The sequence below is a fragment of the Strix uralensis genome, chromosome 1, assembly GCF_047716275.1.
Source record: "Strix uralensis isolate ZFMK-TIS-50842 chromosome 1, bStrUra1, whole genome shotgun sequence".
NCBI classification, from domain to species: Eukaryota; Metazoa; Chordata; class Aves; order Strigiformes; family Strigidae; genus Strix; species Strix uralensis.
Genome location: NC_133972.1, coordinates 112,764,961 through 112,783,086, shown reverse-complemented (window position 1 = coordinate 112,783,086; position 18,126 = coordinate 112,764,961). Strand labels below are relative to the sequence as shown.

Genomic DNA, 18,126 nt, shown 5'->3' with positions numbered 1-18,126 from the left:
GAGCGGTCAGAAACCGGAGTGGAGTGGGGTGGGGGAGGGAGGGAGGAAGAAAGAAGCTGGGGCGAACAAAGCCCGACCGCCTCCCTCCCAGCGCGGCTCCCGGCCGCCTCCCGCGGGTCTCCCGCGGCCGCCGAGCGGGGACGAGCCCGGGGGAAGGCGCCCAGACGCACGGAAGGGAGGAAGGGAAGGGGCCGGGCCACGCCGGCCGGGCGCTGCGGGGCAGGCGGGCCGCGCAGGGCTGCTGGCGGGGGCGGCCGGGGCAACCAGGCAGGCGGAGGGTCAGAGCGGGGCTGGCCCGGGCCCTGCTGCCCCCGCCGGGCTGTGCGCGGGCGCCGCAGCCGTGCCCGCGGCAGCGGCGGCCATCGCGGCCTCGCCACCCCCGTGCGCCCCTCCGAGGACGGAGGGGTGGGGGCAGAGGAGGCGGAGGAAGCGGCGGCGGCGGCGGCGCCAGGAACAGGGAGGCGGCGGCACGGCGAGGGAGGGAGCCGGAGCCGAAGCCGGGCCGGGCCCCGCAAAAGCAACAGCAGCGCCAGCTCCTCCTCCTCCTCCTCCTCCTCGGTGAGTCCCGCTCCGCCGCCCCGGGAGGCTGCTCGCCGCCGAGCCCGGATGCCGGCGCAGGCCGGGCCGCGCCGCCGAGGTGCCCGGAGAGAGGCCCGCGCCGGGAGCGGGACACCGCGGCCTCCGCCGGGTGAGCGTCCCCGGGGCAACGGGCGCGCCGCCGCCCGTCCTCCCCCTCCCTGCCCCCCCACACCCCCCCCCCGCCCCCCCGGTGGCCGCGGAGGGAGAGCCGGGGAATGGGGACGGCGCGGTTCGCTGCTTGCCCGCCGCCCTCCTCCCGAGCCGCGGCCCCGGCCTCCTCTCCCTTTGTTTGCTCGGCTCCCCGAGCCTGCGGCGGCGCCAGGCCCTGCGGAGGCACCGGGGCCGCGGCGCGGCCTGCAAGGCGGGCGGGCAGGCGGGGAGCCGCGCCGGGCCCGGGCCGCCGAGGCGCTGCCCAGCCCCCGCCCTGACAGGAGGCGGCCGGGACCGGGGCCGGCCTCTCGTCCCCACCAGCCACGGCGGTGGGGCCCGCACGCCCCCCCGCCCCGGGCCGCTGCCCCGCTCCTACCGGTGCCGTTATAGGGGGCGGATGAACTAGGTGGATTCCCCCCCACCCCGCCCTGAAACCCACCTTCAGATTTGGGCTTGGGGGGTGGGGGTGGTGTCCCTTCTCCAGGTGGGCGGGTGTCTGGCGGGGGCGCTTTGGGCTGCCGCGGCGGGGACTTGTGCGGCGGCGGAGCCCCGGGGCGCCGGGTGTCGTTGTTGTGAGGTGAGGGTGCGCCAAGGGCTCCCGAAGGGGCGAGCGAGAGAGGCTGCTTTCTGTGACAGGCAGCACTTAAAAACTTGACTTTTAACAAAAAAAAACCCCAACACCAAAACCCCAAACTTTACTGGCTTTCATTGTTCTTCCAGCTGCTTCTTAACATTCTCTTTCCCTAATGTTGCCACTTCTCTCAGAAAACGACTGATCCTGACCCATGCGTACCTGCTTGCTTAAGAAAAAAGCCTTTGCAGAACACTGAGGTTTTAAGAGGTGCAGATGATGATGCTTCTGTGATGTGAGGTGCTTTGGCTGTGTCTTTCTGTCTCCTTTACATTTTCTTTTTCCTATGTTTTCAAAATCATCTTAGTTTGGAACACAAGTTTTTTTTGTGGAGTAGGTTACTCTGTTAATGAGGTTGGTTGCAGAATACATGTCAGTCAGGGAAAGCTTCTCTTCCACTTACTAAATTCTTGTGCCCTTTAACTATTAGGTCACAACCCCTCTTCCCTACCTGCCAGGAATGTTTACGCCATGTCCAGGGGTTCATACACCTGTAGTTAAAAAATGCCTGCTGCAGGCCTCCTGTCGTAGAGATCTGCTGTCTGCACAAGTGCTTGAGGAATAATGCATCTGCATTTCTGCTCTGGGCGGAAAAAATTAGCACTATTTTAGATTTGTGTTAATAAGCATATCCTTGGATTGTAGAAAACATGGAAGCTTCAGTATAGTTATGAAATAAATTACTTAGCTTGACTCGAAGACTTTAAACCACTGGAGAATGTGTAGGTATTTTTGGAGTCCTCTGCAGTAAGGCAGCAATCGTAGCTCACAGTTTCATGTGTAACTTATGAAAGGCAAATTTCAGCTTTTTCAAAATGCTTATTTTCATGAAGTGTTAAGCAGTACTTGAGTGGAGTCTTCACTTCCTATTATGTATTTTTTGGTTTTGCCGCACTGCACTGTGTTTGGAACTAAGCTTTTACTTAAAGCAGGTTCGCTTGTATGCTTAATCAGGCACTTATTCCCTGTGTCCTGAGTTTTGAGATTTAAGTAGTTCTTTTTTTAAAAAAAACTAAAATTCAGTGAGGTTAAGCCTTAATACTTAAAAGTATGAGTGGTCACGGTGTAGTGTTATGTAGAGATACCTGCATTCGTGAACTGCCTGGGCAGCTGCAAGGCTATGGAGTAGTAAGGAAGAAGCACTGTGCTGTTTCTAGAGTTTTTCTGAGCATCACTTTCATCGCATTGTGTATGTGCAGCATCAGAGTATTCGTGTGGATTCAGGAGACCTGAGGGATAATCCCAAATTTGAGAACTTGACGTACTGAAATCTAAAAAGATGTGTATCAATCTATACTATGCTGTTAACTTTTTTTTATCCTAGATTGTGAAGCCAGTCAGTGCAAGACCTTGGGTTACTTTTAGAGAGGGGCAGTTTGAAGAAATACCTGGTCCACATTGTTCTGCAAGTAGATTACACTTCCTAACTCTCCTTAGCGCAGTAAAGTGGTGGAGTGAGAGTGAACTCTTAATTAAGAGGAGTTATTGGGAAGCAAGTTAATTCTGCTCTTTCTTATGAAATCTTCTATAGTCATAGAGTAACTTGAACATAAACATTTGAAAGACTTCATCTAGCAGCGTTGCCTTGAGTTCCCTACATGTTTGCTACACTATGGCTGGCAAAACAGGGGCCACAGTGCAGGGTAATCCCTTACTCAAGTGCCTTATTTGCTATTGCTTTACTGCCCTCCTGGGCCTACACAGCACTATTTTGATAGTGTTTGGGTAGTACAATGTGTTGTAGGGAGGTGAGTGATAACATGAAGTAGATAGAAGGGAGACTTCGCTTCTGGTATGTGTCTCAGCGTTTTGTTGATAGTGGTTTAATGTGTGTTAGCAACAAATTGGAGGGGTAGCTCAAGCAGTTTTGATGCTGCAAGGAGGAAAATAAGATACAGGTAGTATAAAAGTAAATGTAATCTAATTTAGGAATGCAAATGCTAAAATGTATTCAGTATAAATTGGATAGGATTGGAATTGAAAAGCAGAACAGAGTTTTCTTATGCAACTTAACAGCATATTTTATAGTGTAAAGTATTAAACCAAAAAGAAATACAGAACTTTGAGTTTCCTCTTGGTTTTGTTTTTTTTTTTTTTATTTTAAAGAGAAATAACAAAATCTGGTAATGTGCCTTATCCTTACGTGTGTGCCAAAATCTAATTTCATTCCACTTGAGGGTATGCTTATTTTTCTGGAAATGCGTATCAGTCTTCAGAAGACAATAGATATACTTGATGGAAAGCTCCCAAGTTCTTACAGCCTCTGTCCCAGTGCTTACATTGAATTTGTAGTAGTAGTAGTAGACAAGGAAGTATCCTTTAAAAAAAACTGTCCTGAAAATTTTCCTTGACAATTTCGGATAGCAGGTTACATACAGCAGTATGTTTTTTTAGAAAACAAGAAGACTGTGCTTGTAATGGCATATTTATTGTCCATGTTTAAAAAGCAGCTTCATACTACTCAAATATGCTTCTGATACAGCAGAGGATAAAGATTCATGACACACAGTAGATTCCTTCTTTTATTGTTATTGTTGATTTTTTCCTCTAGAAATAATTGATTTCTGAATTAAAACTCTGTACTATGTAAGTTGGATAAATTTCTGTGTCAAAAATTGTTGCATTAGTTTTGAAACAAACACTTAAAAACTGGTAGCTTTGGGTTTTTTGTTGCAGTAGGGTTTTTTCCCACTGTAGCTGATTGTAAGCTACTGAAACAAAAACACGTCACCTACTTCAGCCTCTCTTGGTGGTTAAAACCAGACCCAAAACAAGCTGGCCTTGGATTATTGCCTTGTATGAAAATGGAAAGATGACTTTATATAAAGTGTTGTCTAATACATCAAATATATAAAGAAGGTTACACAAACTTTGCTAGACTCTACACAGGCTGAATTTGCAAAGGCAACATGATGCAGAATCTGACTTAGTTTGCTTATTGTGAGAATTAAAACTTTCAGATCAAAGTGTTAGAAATTTAGCTCTCTGATTTCTTAAGCTCACTTAAAAGTCTCTCCAGACTTTTTCTTCTACCAGTTTCCATGGTCTTCTGACTCCTGCTTTTGTCATGTACAGGCATGCAAACAATAAGCATATACAACTTCAGATAATTTCAGCAAGTTTTGAGGTGTATGGCTTTGCAAACCTGACTGCTATTCATTAGTCTGTAATGTGGATTTAAGGACCTATCTTTAGATATTTTTATTAAAAAAAAAAAAATAAACTATTAACTGTCATGAAATTTTCTCCTGGAAAATATTAAGATAAAATACTCTGGAAGTTGTTGGCCCTTTTCTGTGTCCTTAACCATTCACATAAGACTTTGGACTGTGAGGAACTCAGTTGGCTTCATTTATGACAAGGATGTAAGCCACATGTTACCTAAAAAATTGTTCCGTGGTTGCTACATCACCAAGAAAACTATGCAAGTTAAATATAAGTCTTTATTTGTTTAGCATGGATGCAGATGCATTGACTGACTTGTTCTGCCTCCGACTTTAAAACTCCATTGAAGGAATATGAAAAATCTCCTTGCTTGCAGATAACCCCAACCCTAAGGATGCTGTATATAGGCATTTCTGTCCAGGTGCTGCTCTCCAAACATTGCTTCCTATTGTGTATATATATAGGGCACTTGGAGCACAGGAGGCTTCCTGTCTTCCGTGAAACATTCTTTTCTTTTGTAATCTGCCAAGTGCAATAGGTTGGCAATTTTAAAAAATCTCAGTTTTGTAAAGTATGTGGCTTTTTTGTATAAACACCAAATAATTTTACTGTAAACTGCTGCAAAACAGTTTTGGGTGAGAGCCATTTTCTCTGTCAGTGAAGGTATAAATATTAGATGTTAGTGGTTTTTTCAGAGTTCACTGTGGTCTCTAGTTAAACAATGCAAATTTAAACAATGCAAATGAATCTGTGCATATTGCTAGGTAAATCATACAAATATATGGTATTTTTCTTTGCTTCCCAGTGCAGTGTATAGTCAGCAACTGTTTTTGTATTATTTAACTTGGATGGTATTTGATACTGATCTGTAAGAGGACGTGTGTAAGGTTTTGGTGGTAGTACGTTAATATGGGGAATGCAGCTAGCAGTTAAATTGATTAATTTTAGGGTTTGAGATTGTAGACTTAATACTTCTGGTATTGTTTCTCAAGGATATTCTGTAGTGCTTAATACAGAGTGCTACTCTTGATGACAAAATTGTTGGAAATGAGGTTCCAGTCAGGCTTGGTTTTACAGCGTGTTATCTCTGTTTTTCTTGAGTAGTTTTATTCTTAATTAATCTTGACGTTCTCTGGTAAATGTGCTAAAACAGCAGTTTGTAGGAGTCTTGAGTAGGTGATTGTTTTTCCTTCTCTAAAGCAGTCTGCATTCCTCAAATAGGTTGAGAACAAATTAGTAGGTTACTCCAAACGTTTCCGAAGGATGCTTGTTTGATCCCAAGATGTCTCCGATACAGTGGTCAAGCCTGCTTGCTTTCTTGTTCCTTCTGATTTAGGGAATCTATCTCCCCCAACTTTGCCTTATTAAGTGCTGTAAGACTGGGCAGTTACAGACTATAATGTTGACTCTGTTTTTGGCATCAGTAATGGGTTTTAATACTCTTTCCAATCCCTTTTGGTTGGTAATCAGGTATCACCTTAGGAGGTTTTATAAAACAGAAATAGAGGTGAGTGGCATCAGGGCAAAGGTTTTTGGTTACAGAAGGTGTGCCTTTTAGGATGAGATTTGTGGAAGCTGTACTCCAAAAACAGGGTAGGCAGCTTTTCAGGTCAACTCTCTTTGTTCAGGAGCTGGTGGGAACTGGGCAAGTGAGGAATTCTCACCAGAATCACTGAACAGAAGCTGTTTGTGCAGGCATAATGGTTTGGGTGAAACCTGCGCTGGGGAAGTTTTCCAGGCTGGAATTTGGTCAGCCTGAGGAGACTGACTCCAGAATAGTTGGTTTGTCCATTCAGAGGTATGAGTCTCTAGGTTATGTATAAGATCTTAAGTCTGGATCTGAGTGCCTGGTGGCTTTTTTTTCTTCCCCTCCCTGTTCTCTCTTCAGTGGAAAACAGAGGCAAAACCAGTGCTGATCCAATGCTCTCTGAAAATTGACTTTTCACCTCTTCTCGGCTTTTGAAAGGGAGAGAGCTTTGGTTAGTAAGTAGTGTTGAGAAGTAACAAAAGATTAGCCATAGGCCTTTGGCATGATTTTGTGGAAAAAATCTAGTTGCTTGGGAAAATACTTGCATGTAAATGTAAATATTCTGCAGTCCCTTACTGAAGGGATAAAAAAGGCTATACTGACCAATGCACTAGTTTTATTTGCAGTCTACTCCAGCGATGATCAAAAGACGACGGTGAAGGGAAGTTGTTAAATCAGTACTCACTCAGATGTCCTGTATATTACAAAAAAAAAGTGCTTTTTTGAATGTGCAGTGTTTGAAATGTTGACATGGAAAACAGGAGCTGTTTTCTGTGCATCAGCATTGAAAAGTATGTATCTTTACATTCTTTTAAAATTGGGCTAATACATTTTTTCATCTTATTTATAGTGTGTGTAAGTTTAAATGTATGTCAGATAGAATAGGAGAAAAAACAGTCTGTATATATATATCTCTACACTATTTTTTTCATGCTTGAACTTTCAAGCTTAGCTAGCTTTTGCAGCCAGGCTTCTATACTCCTGGCTCTGCAGAAATTTGACCTTGATCTGGAGATAGCTATCTTAAGGGCTTTGAGTTTGTGTAAATCTCATAGAGCATGTGACTTCATATAGACAGTGAAAATTTTATCCTGCATATGAGAATTTATACACCAATTTGAAGTTTCTCAGTGTAAGGCCCCGATTCTTCATGTGCAAGCTAAACATAATGTACAGTGAACAGTCCTGTTGATTTAAATGTCTGCTCACAGTTAATTATTATTTGCTGGGTTGCGACTGCATATTAGCAAAATCAGATAATTTAGGGCTGTGTGGAAAATTATTTTCTGCTTCTGTGGAACATTATTTAAAAAAAACCCACCACCACCAAAAAAACCCCAACCCCAAAAGTCTTCCAGTGTGCATCAGGACAAAACAGTGTCTGTCTCAAAACTTTAACTAAAATATTCTCCATCAGATTTGCTGGTTGGGATAGTGAGATGTTTCTGTTTGCAGGTGATTAGAGTGTATGTGTAGGCAGAATAAAAAAAGAACTTCCTGATCTTAATCATGAATGATTAAGAGTCTCTCTAGTTTTCACCCAAAATTACAAAATTTGCATGTAGAGGAAGCTTTGTCAGAACTGGTATAGTCCTGTAAAAAGGTTTTATTCTGACAAATCAGGACTTCATAAAAAAGGTGTCTAAGCACATTTGCCCATGCAGTCAAAATTCTATTCCCATTCTGGTCAGTGTGCTAGTTGTGAAGTGTTAATGTATGTGCCTTCTTAAAACCACCCCTTGGACCTAAAAGGACTGTCAAATTTAGAAAACCTATTTAGTGTTTCACCTTCTGTTTTAGGGGAAACAGAATATTAAAGTAATTTTGTGAGATTAGACGGAGATAATACTATGTACAGGTGTGTTTGTGTATTTGTCAGTACTTTGAGCAGAGCCATGTCTTCTGTTTCCCATATATGGATAGGCTCTAAACCATAAAGAAGACAATTAATTTACCCTTTGTTCTTATTGGGACTCCTGCCAGTGAGAATGGGAAGGGAAATATTTTAAATAAGCTGTGGTTTACATTCTCACTTTCCCAAATGCAGAGCTGGGATTACTCTCTGCAGTGAGTCCCAAGACCTTGGGGAAGCAGCCAGGCTGAAGTCCCAGAGGGCCAGCGGGCACAGGCCGGGTGTGACTTCTGCTCAACTGATCCCGGTCCTGCTGCTGAAGTCTGTCCAGGGGTGGCTGCTTAATTACAAGAGGTACTCTGTGAGGAAGAAGATCTCCCCTTGGGCACTCATATGACTGAAGATCCCCCAATCTTTAAACAGAAGGAAGGAAGTCTTCTCCCCCTTTTTTTTTTCTCTCTTACTCCCAGTTTGTTGTGTTGTGCTGGCTTGTCTGTAAAATAAGCCCTGGTTTCTATTTCACTGGTTCCATCAATTTTACAGACCATGACTGTTTTATCTTCAGTAGCCAATACTGTTTGATGTTCCCTGTATAAAATTGGTTGTATTTGAAGTTGACAGTGATCCTAATGTAACATTCTTGTATGTGGTTCGATGCAGGTAAGCTTTCTTTAAGTGAGGAATATTCACTTAAAAGAATCACAACAGTTTAGAAGGATCATTTTCAAATGTCTCGTTCTTAAGGATTTATCCCCTTAAAAAGTTTTAAAACTATCTTAACTTTGTTCAGCAGTTGACAGTCTGTAGCTGTCTTGTATGAAACACATTTTCTGATTCTGAAGATTCTGAAACTTATTTCAGAATCAGTAGTGAAGCTTTAAATATTGTATTACTGTTTTACTTGGGTATTGGTTCATCCAGGTGAACATGTGAGTAGCTCTGTTAAAATAATCTTTCAGTGCTTAGAGTTTTGGAAGAGCGAGACATCTCCCACCCCCTCAGCACCTCCAAATTTGATGGTATTTAGAGGGGCTTAAAATAATGATTGGATTACTTACAAATGAAGATGCAGGCAATAGGGAGCTTGTGTATTTATCAAATATTATCAAAGCTGGTAGTTTCATGATAAGCACTTAAGTACAAATAGTGGGGGAATAGACTTTCCAAACAAAAGAATATTTGGGTTTATATTCAGATTACTTGCTGAAAGGCAGTTTAAACTCTGTCTTGTATACCTTGGAAGTTTTGGGGTTTTTTTCTCACTTCAGAATATACCAAATAAATCCAGCCTAATGAATCACTTTCCATGTACAATTAGTTTTTCAGAAAATTGGATTAAAATGATTTTTTTAATTTTGTGGATTAAGTTGCTTCTGTTTTGTACTAAATTTTGACTACCGTTGTTTGAAAGATTCTTTCAGTGTTTGTCTCTTTAAAAATGAAATTGTTTTATGTAGCAGTAATGGGAAATGGTATGCTTTTTTCATCAGTATGAGGTGGTAAGTCACTTAAAGTTTTAATTTTTATTTCAATTTATTTCAATGGACTTTGGTTTAAAAAAGACCAAAAATGTCATTCAGAGCTCTTAGAATACTTACTGCTAATGTTATGATTTGCGTATATCCAATAAGATTGTGTGAGGTACTTAAGCAGTGTGGAACACCTTTATTTTCTGGGTGGTTCTTTGAGGCTTAAACTATTGGTGCTTAAAGGCGTGATGAAGATGGGGTTACAGATCTATTTGGTAACTATTGTGTGGATAAAGCCTTTCTACTAACAGTGACAAAGGGGGAGAAGTATATTCACTTGGAAAGAAGTTATTAATAACATTTTTCTGATAACATTATTTATGAAACCTTTTTGCCTTAAATTGTTTTCTCTTCTACTAAGTAGTATCAGAGCCTAGAACAAACCAATGTTAATCTCAGTTGAATTACATTTTGTTAAATACCATAGGTGTTCCAGAATAGAAAAGAGATACAAATATAACTATGTAACAATGGGCTCCTTACACTTGATGTATTAAATACTCTTTTGCCTTTAAAATGGATTCCCAAGTGTGTGTGAGTGAAGTATATTGTTGTCACTGTTAGTTATTGGCAACCATATAGTAGGTGGACATTGAGCCTAGCATCCACGTGATGGACAGAATTCATCTGCAATGAAATATGCAATTAGATATAAAAGTATATAGCTAAAAATTCCCTTGTCATTTGCACTTAGAGGTTTCACATACTGCAAGCAGTACAGGCTGCATTTCCCAGTGATGTAAAATACAGGATGTAACAGCTCCGTAGCTAAAGCCCTCATTCAGAATGTAAGATAGCCAAGTTAATTCTCCACTTCTGTCCTTTCTGTGTGAGGACTACACTGAACCCCAGCCTTTTGGCTTCTCCGTAATGCAAAAAGTTTTCTATTCCTTCTTTTGAAGCTGTTCTACAGAAGATTAACAGAGCTGAAAAAGAAAGGGTTAGAGACAGTATGTTTTCTCATCCCAGTGGAATAAGCAACTGCCTTGGAGAGGGGAAACCTGGGACTGACTTTCTGGTCCAATTCATCTTGCATCTGAAACTGTTTCTGCACAGTAGGGTATCTTAATCAAGAATAAGTGAGAATTTCCCTTCCATGATGGCTAGGACCGCTATCCAAGTTGCTAGAATTTTTAGTTTGATTTCCATTGGTGCAAGCTCCTTATGTGATCCAGAGGGATACTATGACCATTCTTCCACTTCTCATGATGTCCATAAAAAGAAAGGGTTTCCACTGTGTTTTATGCGGCATAATTCTGTGCAGGACAGTTTTAGAACATGCCTAAGGAGGTAGGTGAAGGCATAGCCGTGAGGTAGGCATTGATACCGTTCTGCTAACACTAAGTACTTCTGCTTTTATGTGCAAAAAATAAGGCTAAGGGCTACTGAGGAGTTCTTAATTAAAAAAAAAAAATCCCTCTGAAATTTTGGAACTTCCTAGATTAAGCAGCTCTGTGTATGTGAAGGGGAGAAGGGTTTTGCTGAACAATATTTTGAGTATAAGGCCCTTATGTCTGTAGAGTCTTAAGGAACCCAACTCTTCTAGTATGCCCTAAGTACTTAGAACTCCTCTTAACTTGCACAAAAATCAGATGTTTTATCTCTATTTTGGGTAAGACTGGTTGTAGTTCTGACCTTTGCAGTTTGTCAAAATGTACATTGCTTTGAATTGTATTTTTGGAAAGCAGGCCATCAGCCTCAGATCTGTTGTGTTACAAGCAAAATGTGGTAGCAGTTGTGAGAATACTCCGTGCCTTGCTGGAGACACCAGTTTAGTAGACTTGGAGTTTGTGTCATGTAAAGCTTAAACTCTGGGCAGAAATATTGTTGATGTATTTGTTAGTCTGAATTTACTTTCTTTGCAAGTTGCACTTTCATTAATTAGAACTAGCCTTGAAGGGTGTTTGGTTTTGGGTTTTTTTTTGGGGGGGGGGGGGGGGAATTGGTTTGGTTTTGGGTTTTTTTGCTACCTTCCTCCCTAACTTTCGTACCTTGGTCTTTGGTAGTTTGTTGGGTTTTTTTCCTGCATCTTTTTAACTCCTTTAGATAGATACCACTGATGGATCTTCTGTTTGTTGTGGGGCTACCTGATACTTCTTTGTACTGTAAGATGGGTGATTCATTCACTTACTGCTTTGATAAACAAAACAGTTGGGCTGAAAATACTTTGTAAAATATCTGCTGAATTTTAAAGATTTAAAGAAAGTCAGGAAGTTGAATCATGACTAAATAGAGGATAGTGATAGAAGGTATCCTGAAAGGTTGGGTATGTTTCCACAGGATGATGAAACCCAAGGTTTTGTGTTTGGCTTATTCCTCCATTGTCAGCAAACCCCTGAAAGGGACCAAAAGCTTCAACTGATCTCCTTCAGTGGGTGACAATTTGCTGTTGTAGTCAGCTTCTGGAGTCACACTCATTTGGTTCTGTTGCCATCTTATACTTACATGGAGAGATGGAGGACATTTTGAGTTTAAGTAGGTAGGTATTTACTCAAAACCCCGACAGGTCACAGCCCTGGCCCCCCATCACTCCACATTATGAAAATTCAGAATTCAGGTTTCAGAATTAAATGACCTTAATTTGACCTGATGGTGCATATTATTCAGTTTATGAATCCATCTAAAAAAGTGGAAATTGAGCTCTTGATATTCTGGCTCATGAAGTGTCGCATAGAGCATCGAATGCCTGTGTGTTAATGTTTAAGCGTCAGATATAGAGACAGTAAAAATTTCCTTAATGAAGCTAATACTGTCTGTGAGCTCTGGAATTTGGAGTTTAATTAGTATACCGTAAGTAAATGATAGGACCATACATTTTAAAGGGTGGTGGAGAGTAGAATTAATGTAAACATTTTTGGTCCCATATGTGAGACAAGAAAGAGAAGAGAATTGCTCAGGCAACTCTTCTGTCTTTTCTCAGTTTCTGAGTTCTTGAACTTTGAACCTTAATGAAATTGTCTACTATGTTTCCTATATAAATAGTTCAGATAAAGGATATGAAATTATTTTTCTCAGTATGCTGCTGTTCAAGAGGGAAAACAAAGGATTTTAGTCATTGATAGAAATTGTCTATGCTTATTTTAGTGATTATATTTTAAATTTTCAAGAGACTAAAATTGCTAGTGGAAATTACTGATCACTTCAGGAATAAAGACCCAAATTTTGAATTAATATGATACATAGAAAATGTTTTTAAATATTTTTGCTAGTGATTTATTACCATGGTGATATAAAAGTATCACCTCAGCCTTTCTCTTTTTAACTGCTAATCAGAAATTAAAACCAAATCGCAGTAGCAAACCACTTTTGCTTCTAATGAACATAGGGATACCTTGAGGATTGGAGGTAAACATTTTCTCTGTTACAGTTAAACAGTTTTGTGAAACATGTATCTCTGTGAAGAATGGAATTGTTTCATGCCACTTTCCTCTGTGGTTTTGGAGATACTTTTGAGCTCCAGAGAAAGCTTTTCCTGTGTTTAGAAATGTCCATGCCTTGGATTTTTTTATATATATAAGAATATATAATTTTTTCTGTGTCTGCTCCCTTAGTTCAGAAACTACCTATCTGCTTATTTGATAAAACTTTGTTGGGCAGTCCTGAAGGGCCTGCAGGGCATGTAGGCAGAAGGAGCCTTGCTTGATCGAGATTTGTTTCTATAGGAAATAATACTAAAGCAAACTATAGTCTTTGGATGTGAGTTTAACTGAACTTTTGAGAAGTGACTAAGGAACTCAGTTTCTTGAGAAGTAGCCTGTACTTTAAATGAGATACTATCTTACAGTATTTTATCAAGTTATTATTTCAAGGATTGGAAAATCCTTGATTGACTAAAAGTAGTTATTATTTAAATGTAGCCAATGCCTTTTCATCCCAGGTACTTCATATTTCAGTGAACGTCTATTTCTCTTCTAATGTGTTATACTGAATGAGTGCATATACTTTCATATTGTACGTGTTATTTTTGTGTTTGTAGTAAAACAATTGGTTATTGCTTTGGAAAAATGTCACTGTCTTTAAAAAAATGAATGAATGAAATCTGTGTGAATTTCACAAAAATGAGATTTTTTTCATGTTGCATACCTGGGGAATGAGGATAATGTCAGTTGTTGGTGTTTGTATTCAGTCAGAATTTTCCACTATTAGAAATTAAAGGTACTAACTGATTTAACGTGCATAAAAAAGCAAAGCCATAGAAGTAGGAGACGCTGTGGGTTTGAAACATTAAATTTTTGAGTTGTACAGCAACCAAATGCCTTGATACGAGACAAGTATTATACAGTATTGACATTAAACCTTTTTGTATGGTCTGGAGGAGAATCGTGGGATCTTTGTGGTGTCCGTGTAGCAAATACATTGTATTTCTCTCTCTGATAATTTAGTGAAGAAAGTCTCAAACCAGAGGTCAGTCCCTTCCTCTCTGTGATTCTGAAGAATGTCATTATTAACTGCTTCTTCCTCCTCGGCATACTTGGAGATTTCTCTCCATGTGCAAACATTGTACAGATGCTGTGAGAAAGACCTTTCCACTTTTATGTCTCTTTAATCAAGGCACTGTGCTCCCTTTCCCCTCAGACCATAAATGGGTCCACTTAATCCTTCCATGTATGTAGAGGGTTAACTGCATTATAAAGGATTGATGCATCTTAGCTTAAATTGAGAGGATAGATTCTAATGAAAGAAAGCTTTTATTGTTATTGAAAATGGCATGGTAGAAGTGGTGGGGGTGATAGCTGCAAAGAACTCAGAGGTCCTACCTGGTCATACGAATTTAAAGGGTAATTCAACCCCAGTCAGAAACTAACCCAGCTGTGGTTAATTTAAAGCCACAAATACAGCCATCCTCAGTTGTGAGATCCAAGGCAGAATGGTAGGTACAAGAGCAGCATAAGACTGCAATGTATTGCCATTTGTTCAGGCCTTCTAGAGAAGCTGAAAAATAGGAAGATAAATCTTGCTTCAAGCACGGTTCTCCAGTTGTAAAACATGGCCATGCTCAATATGGTGGAAAAGCAGAATTCTCTTGTTCTGTATAGTGAATTTTCAAACCATTCTATTTATTTTAAAAACTTGTTTATTTTAAAAACTGGGTTTTTTTTTCCTCTGGATATTTTGAAAGTGATTGTACTACCTTGAAATATTTTATGCAGAATTTTCTTTTTCTGTTTTTGCATATCTTTGATGCCAGTTGTAGGAACAGAGGCCAATTACATATGTTTCTGGTTGTCTGTCAGATAAATGGAAGTGGGAAAGTGAGCAGTTTACAACTTGGTGGCCAAGGTGCCAGTTTTACAAATATATGCTAGCTGTTGGCTAGATAGTGTGGCTAGTGAGGTGTTGAAAATAAAAGTTAGGTTTAACTGGGCTTTTTTTTTTCCTATGAATGTGACTTTATAGCACTCTCGATGTGTTGTTTGGGTTTTTCATTTCTGCTTCTCAAGAAGAGATTATCCTATGTTGCACCTTAAATAAAGCATAATTATCATTATTAGTCATAATTGCTTGGTGCTACAGTGTGTAAATGCTACTTCCTCTATCTTCATTTTCACATCTTATGAATTGAACAGGCAGAAGCAAACATGATTACATTACAAGCTGTTGATTTGTTATAGGGAGAATGGCAACATCAAAAAAAAAAAAGGGTTTATATCAGCAAGTAGTGTAATGAAGTATGTAGTGATCCTGTGTAAACCATTATAATTTTCAGCAGAAATATGGTACGAGGCTTCTCTTTCTGTTACTTTTCCTGTATTTTTTCCTGGATGCCGACAAGCATGTACACACACTGAGTGATGTGTTTCTGTACTGTCTGTTCAGTACATGCCTGGTGTACTGTGGGGTTGATCAGTGTCAGAAGTTTGGCCTGAGAAGCTGGATGTCTGTTCTGATAGCACTGTAGGAAAGATCATTCATGGTACCTGTTCTGTGCCTCCTCATCAAAATACCTGATGAGAGCAGGCCCTTTTTAGTTGGCTTTGTTTGTGTTTTGGAAGTTGCATACAGTGACAGTGTTGCTCTGCTTGCTGTAGAAATAGCCCATCATAAACTTTGGAAGCAAAACCAACATCAATACAAGTCAATACGAAGTGGTGATATTCAGCTGTTGCATGTCTGCTAAGTGTTTTCTTTCCTTTTTTGGGAAGGGCTGGAAGACAGTTTCTCACAGTTACGTTATTTAGTCACTAATATTGAAAGAATGGTCAGATTACCATTCTGACCACAGAAATCGCTTTTAGAGAACTATCTGATTTATTGTTTCTGACTCTCTGGTGTGTGCTTTAAACGGATGGACAGCATTTCTAAAATTATGTTTTTGAAATACATTGGGATTCAGAAACAAGCTGCATTTGGAATTGGGTTTTAGTGCCTGCATCCATACAATTAGATAGGTTGTGTTTTTTCAACACATGTTCCAGGATTTAGTTATTTGTGCATACTTCTTCATAAAAAAAAAAAGCACAGAAATGCAAATTTTTGTTTTTACTGAATGTCTTTCCCGTTCTTCCTTTCACTTTCACTATATTCATTCCATACACTTTTGTTTGCAAATAAGTAGGCACAAAATCTGTTTCTTGCGAAAGGCAGTTTATTATTGTAAATGGTATACTGGTTGCTACAGGTCACTTTAGAAAAATCTTAGAGCAAAATTATTTAAAAAATTCCTTTTTGCAGAACATGATGTTAGTCCTTACTGCTAAATGATAAGCTGGTTTGTAGAGCATTGTAGTCTTACAACTTTTCAGACTCTTAACATAACTGTACTAAGATTTAAGAGGATTGCATAAATATTTTACATAAGCATAAATTCTTCCTTGTTATCATGCTGAGGGTACCACCATATCTTACAACTGAGGAGAAACATTTTGACATATCCACCTTCTGTGAGGGTAGAGAAGTAGGACCCTTGCTCGGAAAGGAATTTTCATACATCATCTCTCAGGAAATCTAACCTTTGCTTATGAAGCTAAACAATTTTTGCTGACAGACAGCCTGCTTCAAGGCTGGCTGCTGTAGTCTTGTAAAATAGCAAGAAGTGAAAACTGAGTCTGACTGAGCATTATTCTCATTTTTCGTCTGCTTCTGCACAGCTGTGTGTGTGAAAAACAAAGGTTTATTTGCACTCTATGGATGTGATATCCTGCAATGAAACATGTGCACGTGGACTACACACATCAGGTTTCTTTAGTAACTTCTTTCATTTGCTTCAGGAAAAATGTTTCACTTTCTTCTTTTTTAGTGACTTGGCATATATTGATCTGCTGGGTTATATTTGTTTGCTCATTTTCCCCTCACTGTTAGTTCATCAGGGTCTTAGAGCCAAGTTGTGGCTTTCTTTTTCCCTGTAGTCTTTCAGCATGCTTGAAAAATCTTGTTAGCAGTATACTTTATCAGATGTCTGCTTAAAAGGAAGTGATGAAAGGTGGTACTTGTGCCAGTCTTTTAGTAAATGTATAAAAAGTACAGTCTGCTTTGTTCCCTGTTTGGGTGTTGATTCCCAGTTGGTGAGTGATGTAGCAGGAGTGGCTGAAGTGGTTACTGTTCTGGCTGTCATCCACCCAACTCTCCCAGAGCTTCCTGCTCCAACAGCAGCACTGGTATTGTGATGCTGTGTGTGTTCTTGAGCTGATACCAGCTGATATCAACTGGTGCTGATTTCAGTTTGGTATACCAAGTTAGTGTGTCTGTGGTAGCTCGGGAACAGATGTGCATCCCTATCAGCCATCCTTCCGCAAGGGAGATGTACCTTGGGTGAGGACTGTTAGTGTTAGTAACTGGGTTTGGCTATTGTAGCGATGAGATTATTGTAGTTACAAGACTGTGTATACACAGATGAACTGTAATACAGAGATGCCATTTAACACTCTTCAGTTATTCCCCAGAGGAAAACTACCAATCAGATAGAAATATTCTGTCCTGCAACCAAATATGGGAAAGAAGAACAGGATTTACTGCGAGCAGCCATGGATTAAGTAGTGTTTAAAGAAAAAAAAAGTCAGGGAAATCCAGATGTTAAGGGACATCCTTTTTCATCAGCAGACCAGAGGCAAACTGTTGAAAGGTATTCAGACTTCAATGATTCTGTTCCTGGTTTTGCATACAGTTAATTCCACTAATGGTGGTGAAGAAAAATCCCTTTTTGTCAAGTTTTCGTTATTATTTTACCTCACTATTCTACTTATTACCAAAGGTGTACCTTGCCTATTCTATGCTAAAGGTTGCTAATAGTGATTAGGGTTACTCTGTCTGTTGTTAGAACGTTAGTGCCCATGGACTGTTTTCCCTTTAATCTTTGTAAAAAGGGGAAAAAAAAAACAGGAGAAATGACATGGCTTACTGTTGGGTTGGGTTTTTTTTTTTGTTTGTTTGTTCTAAATTGTAATCTGTGTAGTACCTATTATATTATATTGGCCTCTAGAGAAGCTGACAGTACTTTCCTCAGCTGTTCAAATCTTAGAGCGTGGAAGCTTAAATTTGTGGTAACGTCTACTCAGTGTTCAGGTCTTTGATTACTTAGCTGAAAAATAGGAAACTTTAAGTACTCTTGAACTGTTATGAGTATAAAATAATGTCAGATGACCTTCTCATCTGTTTTTTACCTTGTTCCAGTTTTATATGAAGGTGTGCATCTGACCTTCTCCACACTCACTAGAAAAGCAGGTATGCAGTAGAGGATGGGCTTTTTTAAAATTTG

General features: G+C 40.3%; 1 protein-coding gene across 2 annotated transcripts in view; it reads left to right on the top strand.

Annotated features, from left to right (window-relative positions):
- Window positions 1-290: 290 nt before the first annotated feature.
- The window catches only part of SOCS6 (suppressor of cytokine signaling 6), a 29,455-nt gene continuing 11,619 nt past the window's right edge, over window positions 291-18,126 (top strand). The window contains exon 1 of one of the 2 annotated variants that reach the window (XM_074877397.1): window positions 291-558. The gene's annotated coding sequence lies outside the window, so the exon portion shown is untranslated. Of the gene's footprint in view, window positions 689-18,126 lie in introns of both variants that reach the window. The other variant, XM_074877387.1, reaches the window with a different exon arrangement.